The following is an 18,649-nucleotide window of genomic DNA, read 5'->3' as shown; positions in this document are numbered from 1 at the left end:
TAACAGTCATCTGCAAACTTGATAAACCACAGGCCATCTACCATTGCCTGAATTTCGGAGATGTAGTTTACAACAGTTGAGGTCCCAGCACAAATCCTTGTGGTATCCTAATGGTAAGCGGCTATTTGTGGAGGTGAGTTCCCAACTTTGAGAGTGTGTATTTTCTCGGTGAGCCAGTTGCCCATCCATCTACTACTATATGGCTTGATTCCCACATAGGAGATCTTCGCTATGAGACATGAATTGGGGATAGTGTCAAAGGAATTGGATAACTCAACATAGGTGGTATGTTCTGTTATCCCTCATCCAGGTCTTTGGAGTCAGTGTCCAAGAAGTCTACTAGATTAAGTAAGCAAGATCTACCCCTGACAAAAATAAAATGGGTCAGGTTAAGTGTGTTGAAGGTCACTTATATCCCTGTGAATATGGTCTATGCTGATTCCTTTCCTAGCCTTACAGATAAGGTTTTTTAGGCATATTGGTCAATAATGTAGTTCTGCATGTTACCAGAGTGAGTTGCTTTACATAGCACACAACATGTGCTATTACATTTTGCACTGTGGCTGATAAATGTGTGGAAAAAGTACTGAGACACCAGAGTTGCAGTGCGTTGTGGGGGTGGCAACACATGGTTGTGTTGTAAATATGAGACAAATTGTTAGATAGGTTCCTCAGTTTGTAATGGTTCGACATGTATTTTCATGTCACACACAGGGAATGGACAGTAAACAGCATTACTTCAGCAAAATATGTACACTTCCATAGACTGGTGAGCAGCGGGTTTGCGAGACAGTTACCAAAGTGCATACACGTTTGTCCACAGCTAAGCACTGTGCAAACACAAGCCCCTTTGCTAAAGTCTGACAGTTAGTACTGAGTCCATGAAATACATCTGCTGCTTAACTGACTCTGTGGCATCACATGCTGATACGATGATATATTTGTTGTTGGGGCCAGATGGTACTGGGTTTGAATACAGGATTATGTAATACTTTTAAATACATTGCTGCTTTTCGGCATTGCTATGTGTTGGCGTGTGACGTGCACCTTGGCAAAAAATGGATTAAAGAGGTGAACTAGGGTGTATAGGACTGTGGCAAAATGGGGAACAAACAGGAAGAAGAACAAGGGGAAAGCAAGGCAGAAATGTGTAGGAGGGAGGTAGGAAAGAACGATAGCTATCCTTTTTTTAGCAGTGTAAAGTAAAAATATGTGGAAAATATTAACTGAATTTTGACTGCTTCCTCCAGACAGAAGGGTGACCACAACACAATCATGTTTTATAGATAGCTGTACTAAATCAAGTGTGTCAAGAAGATGCACTTGCAAAATGGAGAGCTATGTATGTGATGATTTTTTTTTTTTGGACAGGTACCCATTTTTTTTTTTTTTTTTTTTTGCTATGAGAGAGAGAGAGATGAATGTTAGGGAAGGGATGTAGGTATGTCTGGGTCAAGTAAGTTGGTAGGTGAGGAAGCAATTGCAGACAGATAACACAAGACAAAAGACAGGGTCAGTAATGGACACAAAAGGTTGGGGACACCATAATTGGGGTGAGGGTAGGGACATCTTGAACCCATGGTTGTCAAGCTGGGTGACAGTGAGAATTGAGCTCCCACCCACTAGACTGTCATCACTGTCACCTCACTCTGCCACTGGCTGGAGTTGCTGACATCTCCTTCTCTTCCTGCTAACACTGCTCAAAGTGAGGGAAAGCAGCCTCTCCAGGCGCATAGGATGCAACAACCGTGCAGTGCACAACCCTATGCATTACCCCTGGCATCTCAGTGCAGGTGTTAAAATCATCACCTCTGCTACTGCTCCCAGGAGGTACCACTAGACCAGCCTCCTGTGCAGGACTACCTGAGGGGCAGGTACTGCAGGGGTAGCAGAGGTAGTGCTGCCAGGTTGGATCCCAGACTTGCTTGGTAACAGTGATAAAGCCAGTGAAGGGGGCAGGCAGATCCTGTGGAGAAGGCTTACCCCTCTGTGCTCTGTAGCATTTAGTGATGTGGTACACATGGATGACATGGACACATTTTGACAACACATAGTAAAATTAAAAAGATAAAATAAAATAAAATAAAAAGGAGAGATAAGGGTTGGGGTGAGATAGAAAAAAAGATAAGATTAGTCCTTCATATGTGACATAGATTGCATTAATACAATTATTTCTTAACATTTCCTTTTAAGACTACCACTTTCTAGAATTTTTTTGAGAATATTTTTAAGACTACCGCTTTCTAACAGATGCACACTATACTATGGATTGCAACAAGTACTCCTTGACATGTACATATATCTCACCTACGAGTGTTCCAGTTATACATATTACACTTTACAGCAGGGCATTGAGCCACTGGTGTAGAGGTTTTAATTTAATTTAAATATAACTGAAGAATGAACAGTATTGTATAGTTGAGAAGTATGATATTTGAACTCACAACCTATAACTAAAGCTTAATATTGTACTCTTGGTTTGTGCTACAGACTAATGCATGCATACTTACTTTTGCAGTTAGGATATGCATGCTCAGTTTGATACAACTGTATAAAATTGCATACTTGCTTTTACCATTGGGATATGCATGCTCAGTTTGATACACTTCTATAAAATACCATAAAAGCTATCTTTAACTTTTAATGCTACAATAACTCTACTCTTCTGCTGCATACATACCACATGCTTCCCTCATCCTCGTCATTCTAGCCCCATGCTTTCAGACATTGCAGTCTCTGTCACTGGCAGCTGTGGAAAAAACAGAACAGAATAGAATACCATTATCCTCTGAAATCAAAATATCAGAAATGAAGGACTTCAAGTCCACCAATGTCCTCAATTTCTACAATGAAGTCTCAAAAAAATCACTTACAACAATATCACCCCAGATATGGCATCAGCAGATAGAGTTATCAAGGAGTTTATACCCATATAAATAATTGTATAGAACTGGCAGTACCATCCAAATGCAAATATCATAGAACACTTAAAACCAAGCCTTTCTGGTAGTACACTGATATAAATAAAACCTATAAGAAAAGGTAAATTAAAAATAAATAAAAAGACTGATAGTTTTATTAAGGTGGGTCTAACTGAGAATATCGAAACCCGACATCATTGAAGATCACATCATCGAGATGAAATACACTAAAACCCACTTCACTGACAGACCGAATTAACAAATATCTTTTGTTGGCTGTAAATGAGAATTTTGCCCTCTTTTTCCAACTGTAGTGGGATCTCAGAGTTGTTATATTTAGTTGGGGGGGTTGAGGGGGCACAGTCCCCTACATTGGGAAGTGTTGTGGGCAAAGTCGCCCACCTGGGTGCATTTAGAATGGTGCAGATTCGGTTTTGGGTGTTGTTGACTGATTGATTACTTACCCTGGGAACGTCGTCTTTGGTCCGGTCTGTTGATAAAGTGGATTTTCATGTATTTTGTCTCAATGTGAGGTTTTGACATTTTGAAGTAGACCCATTAAGGCAGTCCATGCACTCTGGTTGTCATCTGAAGCCAAGGGTAATTGCAAACTCTTCCTTAGTTATTGTAGAAAACTAAGAAACAATACTCAACTGTGTACAGAACTCATACTACATGACAAAACCTCATACCATTGTTAATGTCCTAGCAAATAAAGTTAATACAAATCTCACTCCTGAGATTAATCCCCTTAGCTCTCAAATTCCTCCTCATCACTAAAAATATGTACTTTAATATTCTAGTGCTACATTGTAGTGCAGCATATAAAGGATGCACTCCTGTGGTGTCTTTCTTTGGATGTGACATTTAACCAAGACCCAGTCTTGGTGAGTCAGTAGAAACTTAGATTTGTGTAAAGGACTACCACCTTCTTATTGAAAATAAGGGATAGGTAATTTCTCCAGAGTTCTTCCCTAAATATCCCCTAACCAATATAAATACCACCTTAGATTTTCCATACTATAGGCTTGACCTAGTGGGACTAACATGGTCATCAAAAAGGAAACAAGTTCAATTTCATAGATGTTCAGTACATTCATTTTTCAAAACCTAGTCCATTTCAACATTACTGCATATTAACACATGAAAGAAAAATGAGAGAAATGAGCATTGGTGGTTTTGCATGTGCTAATAGAACAAAACAATTAATCAAACTCTGAATGGCATAACTAGTGAAATGAAGAATTTCACCTAATTTTCAATGAGGTTTGAAGGGAACTGAAGACACTGAGGGTAACAGAAAAGAGATAAATGCTAAATGCTGTATTCTGATACTTACCTACTTAAATTATGATCTCAAGCTATAACTTGAAAATCATTGAATAGTGCAAACTAATCTTTCCATTGCAAAATGCACAGCTAAATGAACATTTTACACCAAGCCTTAATAACTTTGATGAACCCTTTATCAGAAAGTAAGCTGCCTGGCCAATTCCAGAAATGTTTTACTGTTCAATGTCAGGAAAATAAATGTACAGCTTTCTTCACAAAAGCAGCAAACCGTATATGAGTATGGATCTCTATCATATGATCAAAGTTTCAACATTTTGAAATTCATATGATCGAGACCATATGATCAAAGTTCTGAAACATTGAAAATAAAAGATAAAAAAAATAATAAAAACTTTTTTTATATATTTTTGCAGGGTGGCAGGACCCCCTGCACCCCCACACCCCCTGTAAATTCAATATACCAACTCTGAGATCGCACTACAGTGAGGAAAAGGATAAATGTCCTGATACAGGTCTACTTTAAATTAAGTTGACCGACATGCTGAAATCCCGACAGCTGGAAGACCGAGAAGGGGAACGGGTAAGCTTGAATTGGTAAGTATGCGTGAGGGGGATTTTGGATCAGGGAGCAGACAGGTAAGTGTGCAACAGTGAGGGATTTAGGGTTAGGGTGTGTGAAAGGTGAGTGTGCGGATGTGGAGTTAGGGTTTGGGTAATGTAAGTGTGTTTTTTACGGGTTAATGTTTTAGGTGGGTTAAGTAAGTTTGGAATAGGGTGCAGGTAGGGTAAGTGTCTGGTGTCTGTCGGACCTTAGGGTTAGGGGTGGCTTAAGTGAGTTAGGGTTAGTGCAGGTAGGGTAAGTTTGCGGTAGTGTCGGACCTTAGGGTTAGGTGGCTTTTAAGGTTAGGGTTAGGTGGTAGGGTAAGTGTGGGGTAGTGTCAGACCTCAGGGTTAGGTAGTGGATATGTAATGTAGTGTAATGTGTTGTTTACGTTTCGTGTGTCAGTGTAATGGTGTTCTATTGTGTGTTGTCGGTTATTTGGTGTCGGTGGTTTGTGTGTCGGCAAACTGGCGTGTCGGTGTTCTAAAGTAGACCCCCTGATACACACTGTACTGCTATCTCCATTCAAAACATTCAGTATTTCAAAACCTCAATCATAAGGTCTTGATCACATGAATTTCAAAGCTTTGAATCTTCGATCAGATGATAGGGATCCATCTGTACATAAAGTTTGAGATTACAGTATAACCTGTTAGTACAATACTGGTGTGGCTTCTGTGTATTATGCCAAATGTTTTGAAGCATACAATCATTGTTTCCAATGTGCCGTAAGTGTACTAATGCCTCAAAAAGGTCAAGTAAGGATTTAAAAATCATTTAACTTGCTAAGCTCTCACCTATGGCATGCTCACCTCTTTTTTAATTTTTCTAAGTTTTTTGGTTTTCTTATACCATGACGGGAATGGACACCATTCCTAACTCAAAGTAAGATTAAAGTTTGTGAAATTAGTATTGTTTCAGTCTTTGATGTTAGCCAGAAGTGCTTTTTGCAGCACCCTCAGCATGCCCAGTAATTACTCCTTCTGCAATTTGTATGGAGTTAAATGTATTAGTAACATATCTAAGTACGACTGTAAATTCTCTTTTATAAAACCCATTGCTCCTACTACTACCTGAACTGTATGGGTATCCTTTTTCCACATTGCCCTTGTTTCTGCCTGTAAATCCTGGTATTTTATGACTTTGTGTCTCCCTTTATGTAAGACACTATAGTCACTGGGTGTAGCAATTTCAATGATCGATGCTATTTTTTGTCTTCTTTTCAGGGACTATTATATCTGGTTTTGTGGTGTCTTTTTTTGAGCAGTTGGAAATGGATGATTCCCATGTAATATAAACTTCATTATTTTCTATATTGCTTTGTGGCTCACATTTCCAGTGTTTTTCAGCTACTTCAGTATTATAGTATTTGCACAATCCCCAATCTAACAGTCTTGCCACATTATTTTGCCTTTCAGTATACAGTCCTTCTGCTATTAGTACATCACAACCAGCAACACGATATGTGACTGTTTCCAATTCTGTTTTATAAAACCTACATTTGTCTGTTTCTCCCACATGTTCAATGGACTTTGTAAGCTAACATGTACATAGTCCTCTATCTTGGGCCACCAGTATTAACCTATCGTCTTTCAGTTTTAAATTCACCTGTCCTTAACCATTGCTGCATTAGATCCTGATCAACATGAGGTTGTTCCAAGAGTTTTCTATACTTAAAAGTGCATTTATGCATTTTCCACATTTCTTGCCTTGTCATCTGACCCTTCACCTTATATTCTTTCTTTTGTTTTTTGGCACATTCATTTGCTGCTTGAGTTTTATCTACTTCCGATTTCCATTCCCACATGACGCAGATATGATTCTGCTAAACTAAGCAGTGAAGTCATCTTAGACTTATTCTCTTCATGTTTTAAAACTTTCACTATGTTTGGGTCTTGTGATGTCAGCAGATATGTATGCAGTCCTACAACTGAAGACCTACACATGTAATCAATTTTGAGAAGGTGCCATACCTCCTTCAGAACAGGGAATATATATTCTTGGTTTGCACTAATCTTTATAAATCATTTGATGAGCATGAAGCATCCTTCTTGTTTTCCTGCTCAACCTATCCAACACCATTTGGGACCAGTCAATCACTCCAAAACTGTGCGTTAGGAGAGGAAAACACATTAGTTTATTGCTTGACTTTGTTCCTAGATGTCTGTGCTGTTTTCATTATTAATTTTAGTCCTCTAAAATATTCCTTACTAAGTTTATTTATATTTGTTCATGTTTTATTCTTGATCCTTCATCATTTCCCAGATATTTATGTACTCCCTCTTGCTCAAGTTCTTTTATATCACATTCATGTCACAGATTGATGTTTTCTTGGTGCTGTAGCTTTCCTGCTTTAAAGGTTGTGTGTCAGGGCTGGCAACTCGACATGTAAAAATCAGCTGCCAATCATTTGCAGACCGGAGTTCTGCTGTGGCGACCCCTAACCGGGAAAAGCCGAAAGAAACAACAACAACTTGCAGTTGTGTTTTCAGTTCCTCATCTGATGATCTATACAGTTTTAAATCTTCCACAAAAAGAAGATGCAAAATCTTTACACTTTGTTGTTTTCTGTGAGTCAATTTGTTGCCAGGACCTAATCTGTTAAGTAGATACCTTAATGGATTAAGGGCAAGACAAAAAATAACGGTGACAAAGAGTCTCCCTGGAATATCCTCCTTTGAATTATTTGCCCTAGAATAATAATCTGTCCTTTATCATGACTTAACTACAAAGTTGTTTGCCAGTGTTTCATGGTCACTGTAATGTAATCGATCAGAATAGGGTGTATCTTATATATTTTTAAGCACTCTTTTACCATGAATCTGGTATATTGTCAAATGCTTTTTTTGTAGTCCATTCATATCATACTTAGATTCTTCCCCTTTTTATAGTTCTCCATTATGACTTTATTTAACAGCAAATGATCCTTTGCTCCATATGACTTTATTTTACTACCCTTTTGTTCTATTGACATGATTGAAATTTATTCTAAATGACTATAAACTCTGTTAGCATCAGTTCCATTGCATTGTTTACAGGTTGCAGGACGGTAAGTTATCCATCTATAGTTTTCAGTATAACTTGCAGGTTTTCTCTTAAGTAGGAACATTGTTTCTTCTGTTGTTAACCAGGTCGGTGTCTGTTTGGGGTGCACATACAGAAAGATCCTACAAATGGCTAAATCTTCATGTAAAGATGTGAATATGTTTAGCCAGACATTAGGTGCTGCATCTAGGCCTGGCATTTTCCATTTAGGAGCGTTTCTTAACTTTGCTCCAGTCTCTCTGGACATTACTTCATCCCATTTCATATCCTCTACATTTGAACTTCTTATTCTTTCTTTTACTTCTTCTATCCATTTAACATCTTTGTTATGTTCCACAGGATCTTTACATATATTTATCCAGAATTTATCTGTTTCTTCTCTTTTTGGTAGTGTTTCAATTCCTTTTGCCTTGTTTTCCAATTCTCTATAAAACTTTTTGGATCATCAGTAAATTGCTTATTTTGTACTTTTCCTTCATATTTATCTGCACATCTTCTAAGTTTTTCAGTCTGTGCTGATATTTTTAATGTTTTATTTGTGATAGTGCACGATAGATCCTGAGCTGTTCTGACACTGTGCATTGCTTTTATTACATCTATCTTTCGGAGTATTTTTGTTGAGTTGTTCCCTCATTTATACTCTTCTAACAGTGACACTTCTTGTCTTAATTGCTTTATAGTTTTCTCTATCCAATACTTTCATGATAGCATTTGATTTTTCTCCTTCGTTTCCTTATAGCTCTGCGTTTTTGTGGTAAAACTTTATCTGTTGTTAATTTAGCTGAACAGTAACAGTAATATATCCTATTGACTTCTGTTACATCACATGAATCTCTATGAACAGTCCTGATTACTGTGTTCATTTGTTTTAGAAAACTTCTAACTTTTGGGGTTTTACTGACTTTCTGTAGTCTGTTTCTTTCAATTATCTCAATATGTCTGTCTATCTCTATTTAAATCAAGCAACTCTTCTATTAGATCATTTTCTTCGAAACTGAGGGCCTATTGTTTATTCTTTTCCTGCGGGCATTCTGCAAAAAGTTCCAGAGCATCTTTCTTTGTCACATTCTTATAGGGTCATAGGTTGGTACTAGTCTATCAGCCCTAGGGCCTATACAAGCCTAGCCATAACGATTACCTGCCTATTTCTTCCCACACTATTTACTTCCCTGGACCTCTGTCTAGCAGGGTGACTGACATGATCCGCGGAGTGAATTTTCTTTCTCCCATTCAATCATCAAGGTTCCTTTTGAAGAGGGCCAAAGAGGTGCTCTGCTTGACATGTATGGGCAGTCTATTCTGGAGTCTGGGGAATCTCTGAGTCAGGAACCTATCCCTCCAGCATGTTTTGTTTATTGTGATGACAAGGTTTAGATCCCTGAAGCATGTGGCTTTGAGGGGATTGGGATTTCTTTGTGTAGCATGTCCAACAGCTCTGGGTTTGACATGGCCTTGTATGTCAAGCAGAGATCACCTCTGAGTAGATGATATGCGACAGAGTATAGCTGGAGTTTTTTAAGGCAGTCAGCATAGGGCATCTGCTTTAGACCTGTGATTTTTTTAGTGAGGTATTTCTGCGGCCTTTCCCGTTGTTGCAGATGTCTTGAGAGGTACATACCAAATGAGGCATTATATTCTATAATGGGTCTAATGAGGGAAGAGTACAGTGGGACAATGAACTCCTTTTTTCTGGATGAAAAGCCCTTAGTGATGAGGTGTGCCACATAGAAGGATTTCCTGACTGTTGTGGCAATGTGGTTATCAAAGGTGAGACCACTGTCTACCTGTGTCCCTAAGTCTCTTATCACACTTTCGGTGTTTAGTGTACTGCCACCTATGTGGTAATTCATGGGTACATGTTTTTTCCCAAAGGGGATAACTATACATTTCTTGGCATTGAGCTTGAGCCCATGGCTCTGGCACCAAGCATCTGTTTCTGTAAGGCCCTTTTGTAGACCATCCATATCATTTGGGGATTCAATAATGGCTCCCAGTTTGCAGTCATCTGTGAACTTTGTTAGCCAGAGTCCCTTAGTGTTGGTCTGTACTTCAGAGAAGTAGATGCCAAACAAGAGTGCTCCCAGGACTGAACCCTGAGGTACTCCCCCAACTTTTCAGTTTCATCCTGTGTTATCTGTTTCTCTTTCATATGCCTATCATTTTGCAGCACTGACTGTGTCAGAGTTGTCACAGTTTCCTGTTCCTTCCGTTGCTGTGAACTCCAACTGAACATCTGTACTGGTTTCCTATGGAAGGTTCCAAATTATCTTCATATGGCAACTGATCAGATGTTCCTGATCCACTAGTTTCACCTTAATTTGAGGATCTATTGCTCTAGCCTACTGTGATGTTGTCAAAATTAGATTTTCTACATTAAACCCTTCACTTCTTAGGTAATCCATAACATCAGTTTCTATTTCTGTAACTTCTCCATTACTAATCCTTTGTTCTACTTTTCCTCTTTTCTTTTCTTTTCTTATTTTTTTATAATGTAAAATTGTCCATGTCTGGATGCCTTTGCCAGTATTTCTCTTCAAATATCTTTGGTGCCGCTTTTTTGCATTGATTAGTTTTGCTTTCTCCTTTGCATAAATATTGCACCATATTACATCTCTTTATCTTTCCCATGTCCATATTCTTCTTCAGATGTCTCCTGCTCCTCCTGTTTCTCCTTACTTGGGGGACTTGTTGTTCCATCATGCTGTAATATAAACTGTGCTAGACTTTGTACACTAAATCCTTCACTTTACAGGTATTCCATAACTTCAGCTTATATTTTTTAACTTCTACTTTACTAATCGTCTGTTCTACATTCCCCTCTTCATGATCTTTATTTTGTATTGTGAAATGTTCCATATCTGGAAGCTTTTGTCTGAATTTCTCTTCAAATATCTTTGGAGCTTGTTTTTTTATTGATTAATTTGACATTTTCCTCTGCATAAATATTGTACCATATCAGGTCTCTATTTCTTTCCCATGTCTGTATATTTTTTATACCTTACAAAAATCTCTAGATTTTATTCTTTATATTTTCTCACTTCCTGTAATGCTTCTTTTTCCAAACAGTCCAAGGTTTCTTGGTCTATATGTTTTTCATGACTATATTGTATTAATGAACACAATTTTTATTTGAAGCTTCTGACAGTTTTTCTTGTGCAAGCATTTTTTTCTTCCTCTAATTTCTCTCTTATTCTTTTTGTCTATCTACTGTCTTGAAAACCTGGGCTTATTGCATAATAGTAACAATATATAATTTCTTATCCTCCATAGTCCAGTCTATCATCTTTATGGCTCCTTTCTGGCCTGCCATTTTTTGTGATTTTTGTGGACTACTTCTTCCTTCTACAACAGGGGGGCATCCTCCCCTGGGCCTGGCTTGGCCCCGTTGTAAGAATGCTTCCATGTCTTGAGGATTCTACACTGTCATTTGTTTCATTCCTGGCAACAAGGCACCTACTAGGATTGGTCACTTTTTATCATGGGTCTTTTGCACTAAGCTATCCTTTTTTTAACCAACTACTGTCCATGATATATACTATATAAAATGCAGTCTATATATCAGTGTCATCTTGGTGAGATTTTCTAAAAAAAACAGGGTCCACCTCATGAAGGTACTCAGCAAGACTTGAAGATGATTTGAATAATAACCTTTCTATACCTGTAAACACCAAGGTATGCATAGCCCTCAATATACTTATGTTGGAGACCTTGAAGAGATAAACTGGAGATACATAAGGTATCCAAAATTCTTCTGCCTCTAGGATACTGCAACATGTCCTCAATATACTCTCAGTGTATATGGATGAGCCTACCTATTTCCTAGTTTCACAATAGGACAGAACACGTACCATGTGTGACTTCTACAGAATGCCCTATTTTGTTGAGGAGCTCAGTGCAATACATTGCGCATATGTTACTATAAAAGCACTATCTGGGCTGTAGGTGGACTGTTACCAGGACCAGAAGAACTAGCAATCTATCAACTGCCAAACAGTGTGTGATGCATGAGGGTCCATCACCAGTGTGTTGGCCAAGCATCCTGGCAGTGTCTCTAATTCTCTCATATGGCACACAAAGTCACTCTAACACCCCTCCCTGCATGGAAGGATTCAGTTGGCTTCTGCAACTTATTCTAATGTTGTTAACCTCTGATATTTCTTTATCTATATAGTGGCATAGAAAATATTAAGTAATTAGCCCCTATTTTAAGTGCCTCTCCCTATCCCTACCCTGTTTTGTTTTCCAGGTGATGCAGGCTGCCAGTTCAAACCTTGGTTAATGTCAGTAACCCTCAAGGGGTTGTTGAGGAGTGCTTTAACACAGCCTTGTCTCATACATGGATAGTCATTGACATAGTGTTTGACCTTCTCAAAGACCTTTTCCATTGTCTGAATGAGTCAGGGTGAGCTTTCACAATGCACTTATCACTGCATGCAGAATATATACATTCTGCTGCATTGTAAATAGCAAAATCTTGCTTTGTTTCGGTGCACAAATGCCATAAACAGTCACTGATTTGACAGGGTCATAATTTCTCCCACCAGTGATGACAGACCACATGATGGCAGTGGTGTGAAAACCTATCTGGCAGGCTTGTGCATGATAGATGGACATGGTATCTAGTCCACAACTATGGGCAATGACATTCACTGTATGACAGCTCAAAGTTACCCGTGCTGCTTTTGGGCTATGCAGAGTGATGAATGATCACATTGCACTGTACAGCAGATATTTTTCCACATATCATATCCAGATGTATTGGTCATGTGGCATTAGCCATCCTCATTTGTACAGTGTCCGGTGGTCAGTGGCACACGTGTTAGTTATATTGGCATACTTTGCATGAATTGTAAAGAAAGAGGTATTATAAGAAAAGTTTAGTGTTATATTCCGACTAGTTCACTGCAGTGTTAATAAAGTTGTATCTGCATGGTAGAAGAACTGTTTGTTGTTTTCCATCATGATCATTATTGCTGCTGTTTTTTTTTTTTCTGTTATTGTCACATTCATTTTTTTCAGGTACAAAGCATAAGTGTAGCATTCGCACTGTGAATGCATAATCCCCCATGTTTATGAACTGACTTCATGGTAAATTAAATTCTGTATTACTGATATTTAAAATATAACTTACATTCTGATGGCATCATACATAATGCTCCCCAAAGATATTGTTGGCACTAACCTCAGACATCAGGAGCAAGTGTTAGCATGTGAGCTTGATGCCAATGTGCTCTGATTGCAGGATCTACTGGATGCAGGGGAATCTCATGATATTGGTCTACCAGTTCTGGGGGGACCTAGACCTTGACTGAAAGCTTTTACCATACACTTGGAAATCAGACAAGGCCTGACTACCTTCTTCTTATGGGAATCCACATGAACACATGTAGAACTTTCTTGGTGTAGATATAATGTGTGGCATACACATCCATCATTAATGCTGACATTTCATTGGCCATGCCAGCACTGTCTCTAGTGCACATCTGTTATGTCATTACTATACAGATGGCAACTGATTTAGATGTTGTGTGTGCAACCATACTGTGCATGAGGATCTTCATGGTATTGCCCTGGCCTTGACCATTCCCATATACCAGTGAAGTTCCTCATGTTTAGCCTGTAGCACTCTAACCATCTCTGCCTGAATCTCAGAAGCAGTAGCCTGGGCTTAAACTATGGCATTCACATCTGCTGCTGATGAGACAAAGCTTTGTGTGTCTCTGGAGGTAACTGTTCAATATGTTTTCACCTGGCACTCCTGTGTACAGGCATAGCAGCAGTCTCTTCATCAAGGGGTTCAGGCTTTCTACAAGAAACAGATGCTGAGCTGTGTAGTGTGTCCCTCTGATGTAATGTCACTTTCTCATTATGCTGAGTCTGTGAGACTGTGTCACTGACTATGGGATTTTCCACATGCTGTGGGATAGGTGACCACACCAGTACACTTTGAGACTGTGTGTCCCTGTCCTGTGGTTTTGTCATGAGACTGACAGTTATGACATCATCTTTGACATCATTCTGCTGCAGTGCAGAAGAGGATACAATTGCTGACCCTTTGAAGAAAAGTGTTATGATGTGGTTAACATGACCTGCAGTAGATGCAGATGAATTTATATTAAAGGTATGATGTCCATGCTTACCATGCAGTGTCTGTATAATTTATGTTACACCTGATGTTGATGGAGTACCTTATTAGAAAATATTTCAGAGTTATATGTACACAGATAGCACATGGCATGTAGCCCTGTCTTGAAATTAACAAAGCAAACCAAACATTAACCTTCAGTACTATCTATATTTGGATGAGGGAGGTGTCAAATGTACTGGTGTCAACATCACCTTGAACGATTTCTGCACCATTCTTATCTGCATCAAATTCATTACCCTTTATCGAGAACAGGTACTTCTCATCCAGTGTTAAAGGTCAGATCGTGGAAGGCCAACCTCCAGTGCTGGTATAAGAAATTGCATTCTGCCTACATTTTTCTTGCAAGTCCTACCATCTCATTTGCTGTTTTCCTTCACTGTGCCAAGGTACAGATAATTTCCTTTTAGCATTTATGTCAGCTACTACTTGATTCAATATCTTAGCTTGCTTTGTCTGTTTTTGTCCACATTTTCCTAAAAGATATTTTTAGTCTAAGTTGATTTAAGGTGATGTGATTTTCCTCAGGACTCCCCTGTACATTGCGCTCTGATATTGCAACATTTTTAATCTGAAAATACAGATTTACAAATAATTACACATTCCTTCTCTATGTGAGTGCCATCAGCTCTGAGGCGTGCTTTTCATTCAGTAATTTAGCAACTGCAAAAATACAGTGAAGCATTACTCGTGATTTTTGGGATTTGTCTTCTCTTTATATTGCTATCTTTATTATGCATTTACATCCTGTATTATGTGTCCATCTGCAAATGGTGAGATATAGGCCTATACAGCTTTGCTGGAAGTATGAGAAAACGGATTATTAAGTCATGTCTCATGTACTTAACTTTTTGGTTACAGGAAGGTGGTGTGCCATGTGATCCTAAGGATTTCCATTGCCAGAGGCCAGTGTCTGCAGTAACCAACCCATAAGTATAAAGGTAATGAACACAGCACTGAATATGAGACATTAAACTTCCCACATGTTTGTATTTAGACATACAGATTTCATACTTTACCAGGAAGTCATCAGTTTATCCTGAAGATGTCAAACTGAAATTCAGTTACTGCCCTTTTTCAATAATTTTAAGCTACATGTCCATTTTATAAAAGTATTAGTTTAATTTGTGCATTCACTCGTGTAGAGCTGATGGGTTCAATAGCAGTCCCTTCTCCAGTGGGTGCAATAATCACTGTCTCAGTCAGCTGCATCCATGTAACCTGTAAAGACCTTAAAGCCTGTCCAACAGGGTCAACCAATCCATGTCCAGCAGGGCAGGGGAATACTTGAACCTATCTAGACTGGGATGCTATCAGTCACATGACCCCCCCACCATCCATTTTGTGTCTCTCTACCTTGTCTCCCTATTCTATTGTCAGTCCAACATTAGTGTTATTGTCTATCTTTTCCGATCTTTATGTTTTGTGTAAAAAAATTCTTTAACTCCTTCCTAACTCTCTCTCCTACACACTCCTCCCATTCCTCTCATCTTCTTTCCCCAACATCTCTTATAAAAAAGGGTAAAAATAGTGGGTTCTCCCCACCAAAATATATTGCCCATCTTCTGCCACCACCTACAAACAACCATCTTAATGTGCTCCTTTTGTGTTGTCTTTGTTTGCTCTTGTCTCTTCTTCCAGTTGTTCTGTCTTCTGCTTTTCCAGCCTTATAAAAGGCACAACAGAGTCCCCATATGTATACACCTTCAGACTGAATACAAATCTTTAAAAATGTTTTAGTAAACTATGGAACAGTGATGGTGAACCATAATCAGAGCAAAATCTCATAAAAAGTTCTGTAGGGATGTATGAAGCTTTGTGGTCACTACAACAGCCCATAAATAGACTTCAGCATTCACAAATTTACATTTATACAGACTTTTCTGCAAGTAACTAAACTTGCATTATGTCAGTTTATGTTGATTTAGATGTGTAACACTTTACTAGGCATTCCCTCAAAATACTGAGAAATTCTAAACTTAGCAGCACTGCTCACATTTTGCTCATTTAAATACAGGAGTAGTGGGATGATGAGCAGATTCCTTTTATGCATTGGTGATGCATGCAGCTATGAATATCACCCATTGACTTACTATTGAAAAGTATTATAATCTGTTTCCAAGTATTATACATTGCGTGTCTTATAATAATCTACAAACCCAAGTTTAAATTTGGATGCAACATGTACAGCTATCACCCCACTATTGCCTGGAATAGGCTTCCACTAGAAATTAGGACCCTTACACATCCTAAACAATTTAAGACAGCCACCAAAGAGCACTTCAAAAGTCACTGGCCCTGCCACTGCACTCTCCCTCCTTAACATCCCATACTTCTTATACCTTAATCTACTTTCTGCCCCTAACTCACTCTTCTCACTAGCTCTCTCTAATCTTCCTTGACTACTCTTTCTGCTGTCTTTTAAAATCTATTAAGCAAATTGCCTCAGGGAAACATTCTATTGTAATTGTCTTACCTTCATGCAACTACATCATGATAAAACTGTTTTTTTTTAACAACTTACCCCAAAACTATACTCATCTTAATGACTTATTTCTTTTTATACATCTTGAAATAGTTATGCTATACTCCTGATTATTGACACTGTATAACATTGTATTGCTACTTAATGCCTTGTAATAATCCTGTAACACTGCTCTTTAATGCTAATTTATAATGAAAATTGTATAATATGTTGGAGATTTCTCCCCGAGCCTCGGCTGAAAAAGGGCTCTTCAGCTCAGTCGGACAATCCCAGTCAACAAATGTAAAATAAATAAATAATGAATAATAATAAATAATTTAATTTATATTCTACTTTTTCTCTGAATTTAAATTGGAGGCCATCCATTATGTTGATTGCTAGTGCATCTCCATTTGCCCATTCTTTGCAGTTCCTGAATAAACTACACTGAGGAAATTACATTCTTGTCACTGGACTATATATTTGTGGCAACATAAAAGTCAACCCTTCAAGTATCACTGCTTGCAAGTTCCTCCATCCTCCTTACTACTCTGTTTGCATTGTAGAACATCACTACACAGCCATGTGGTGAGTCACCCTATTTTTGTACCTCTTCTATGTTCTGAATTTCTTTGTACCTTCTTTTTACTGCCTACATACTTCTGCCCATTTCTTCTGCTTCTGATAAAATCCATTCCATACCCCTTTTTGTCACATTTTAAAGGCATGCTCATGAATTTTATCTTTCCAAACCAGCACTGAGCACAGCTGCCTCTTTTGGGTTACAACAAAGCCTGTCTCTACAAAGTTTCTCTTCTACCAAGTCTTTTCCCATCCTCCTATCAGTCCTAAACATTTTTCCTATGTCCACTGTCATAGCCAGTCATTCTGGTCTGTTCTGTAGCACTCTTTCCTCTGTATGCTGGCTATTGGTAGAGGTAACTATTTGAGAACATTGGCCTCAAGACCCTCTCCTACCATCCCTTGAGCACCATACTGACTCTGCTTAGTATTACCCGAGCCATCTCTCTGACAGAACATTATTACCCGCATGCAGCACAATGTTGTGTCTACCTTCTAACTTGGTGATCTCACTGATCATGTCCACCCATGTTTTGTTTAGTCTAAACACTGAGGCCTGTTTAAATGAAATCTGGTCTCATATTCCTCACCTGTATAGACTTCTTATTCCCTTTAATATTGAAAATCCAATCACTTTAACCCCTCCTCTTTGCCCATGATGACTCTTCTCAGCTCTGCTTCATTCTCCATGACACCACACACATCCATCTGTTCTTCTACTTTTCTCTCTCTTTCTTACTGTCTGTGCTGGTTAGTCCCCCGCCATCATGTTGAATGTAATCTCTGCCCATACTTTAAAAAGTCTTCCTATATGTGTTAGCCACTGTTCTTTTTTGTTTGCCCTCTCTGTCACTCCCAGCTGGTTGAGTGACTCTTCTTACTCACTTCCATCCTCACCTTGCAATAACTGTGTCTGCCTGGCCAGCTGTCATTATATGTTGCCCTTGTCACTTGTTAGTGGTCCTGCATCATGGTTTCATTCTTCTTGTACTTCTTTTGATGACTGCATCTCCCACTTTCTCCCTTTAGCTTACTTTCAGTCACCCCATTGCCTGTAAACCTCCATTAATCTTTGCCTATGTTCCCTAGTCGTCTGCCCCCTATATTTTCCCATTCTTTCCTGCCTACATTTTGCTTGCTACTACCTAGTCTCCAATCCTATTCTACTTTTCATGCCTGAACAGCTTCTCCACTAATACCGCTACCTCCCATATTATACTATGATGTTGTCCCATTCACCTGCAAACCCAGCATCATCTGCTGTCCCAGACCCCTCACAGTAAATCCTGACTGCATCAAAATCTGTCCCTCATTCTTCCTATCCAACCACTTCTGTTACTTTTATGTTCCTGCTTGGATTAATATTTTCTTTCTTTATTTTACTTTTGCTATTTTTTATTTATTTATTTTTTTGACAAATACATTTGTTTGACCACATAGAAGAGAGCTTTCACAGCAATCAGCATTTACTGCTTTGCACAGAAACATACATACATACAATTAACATATATCAGTGCAATCCCCACATCTAATTCAGTGCAGACCACTTGAACAAAAATATGGACAAGAGTTAATTTGTAACCCCCCCCAAGTCCAAT

This window comes from Protopterus annectens, chromosome 5.part1 (genome assembly GCF_019279795.1).
Source record: "Protopterus annectens isolate FY-2018-M chromosome 5.part1, PAN1.0, whole genome shotgun sequence".
In the NCBI taxonomy this organism is placed as follows: domain Eukaryota; kingdom Metazoa; phylum Chordata; order Ceratodontiformes; family Protopteridae; genus Protopterus; species Protopterus annectens.
Note: the sequence above shows the minus strand (reverse complement) of the source record.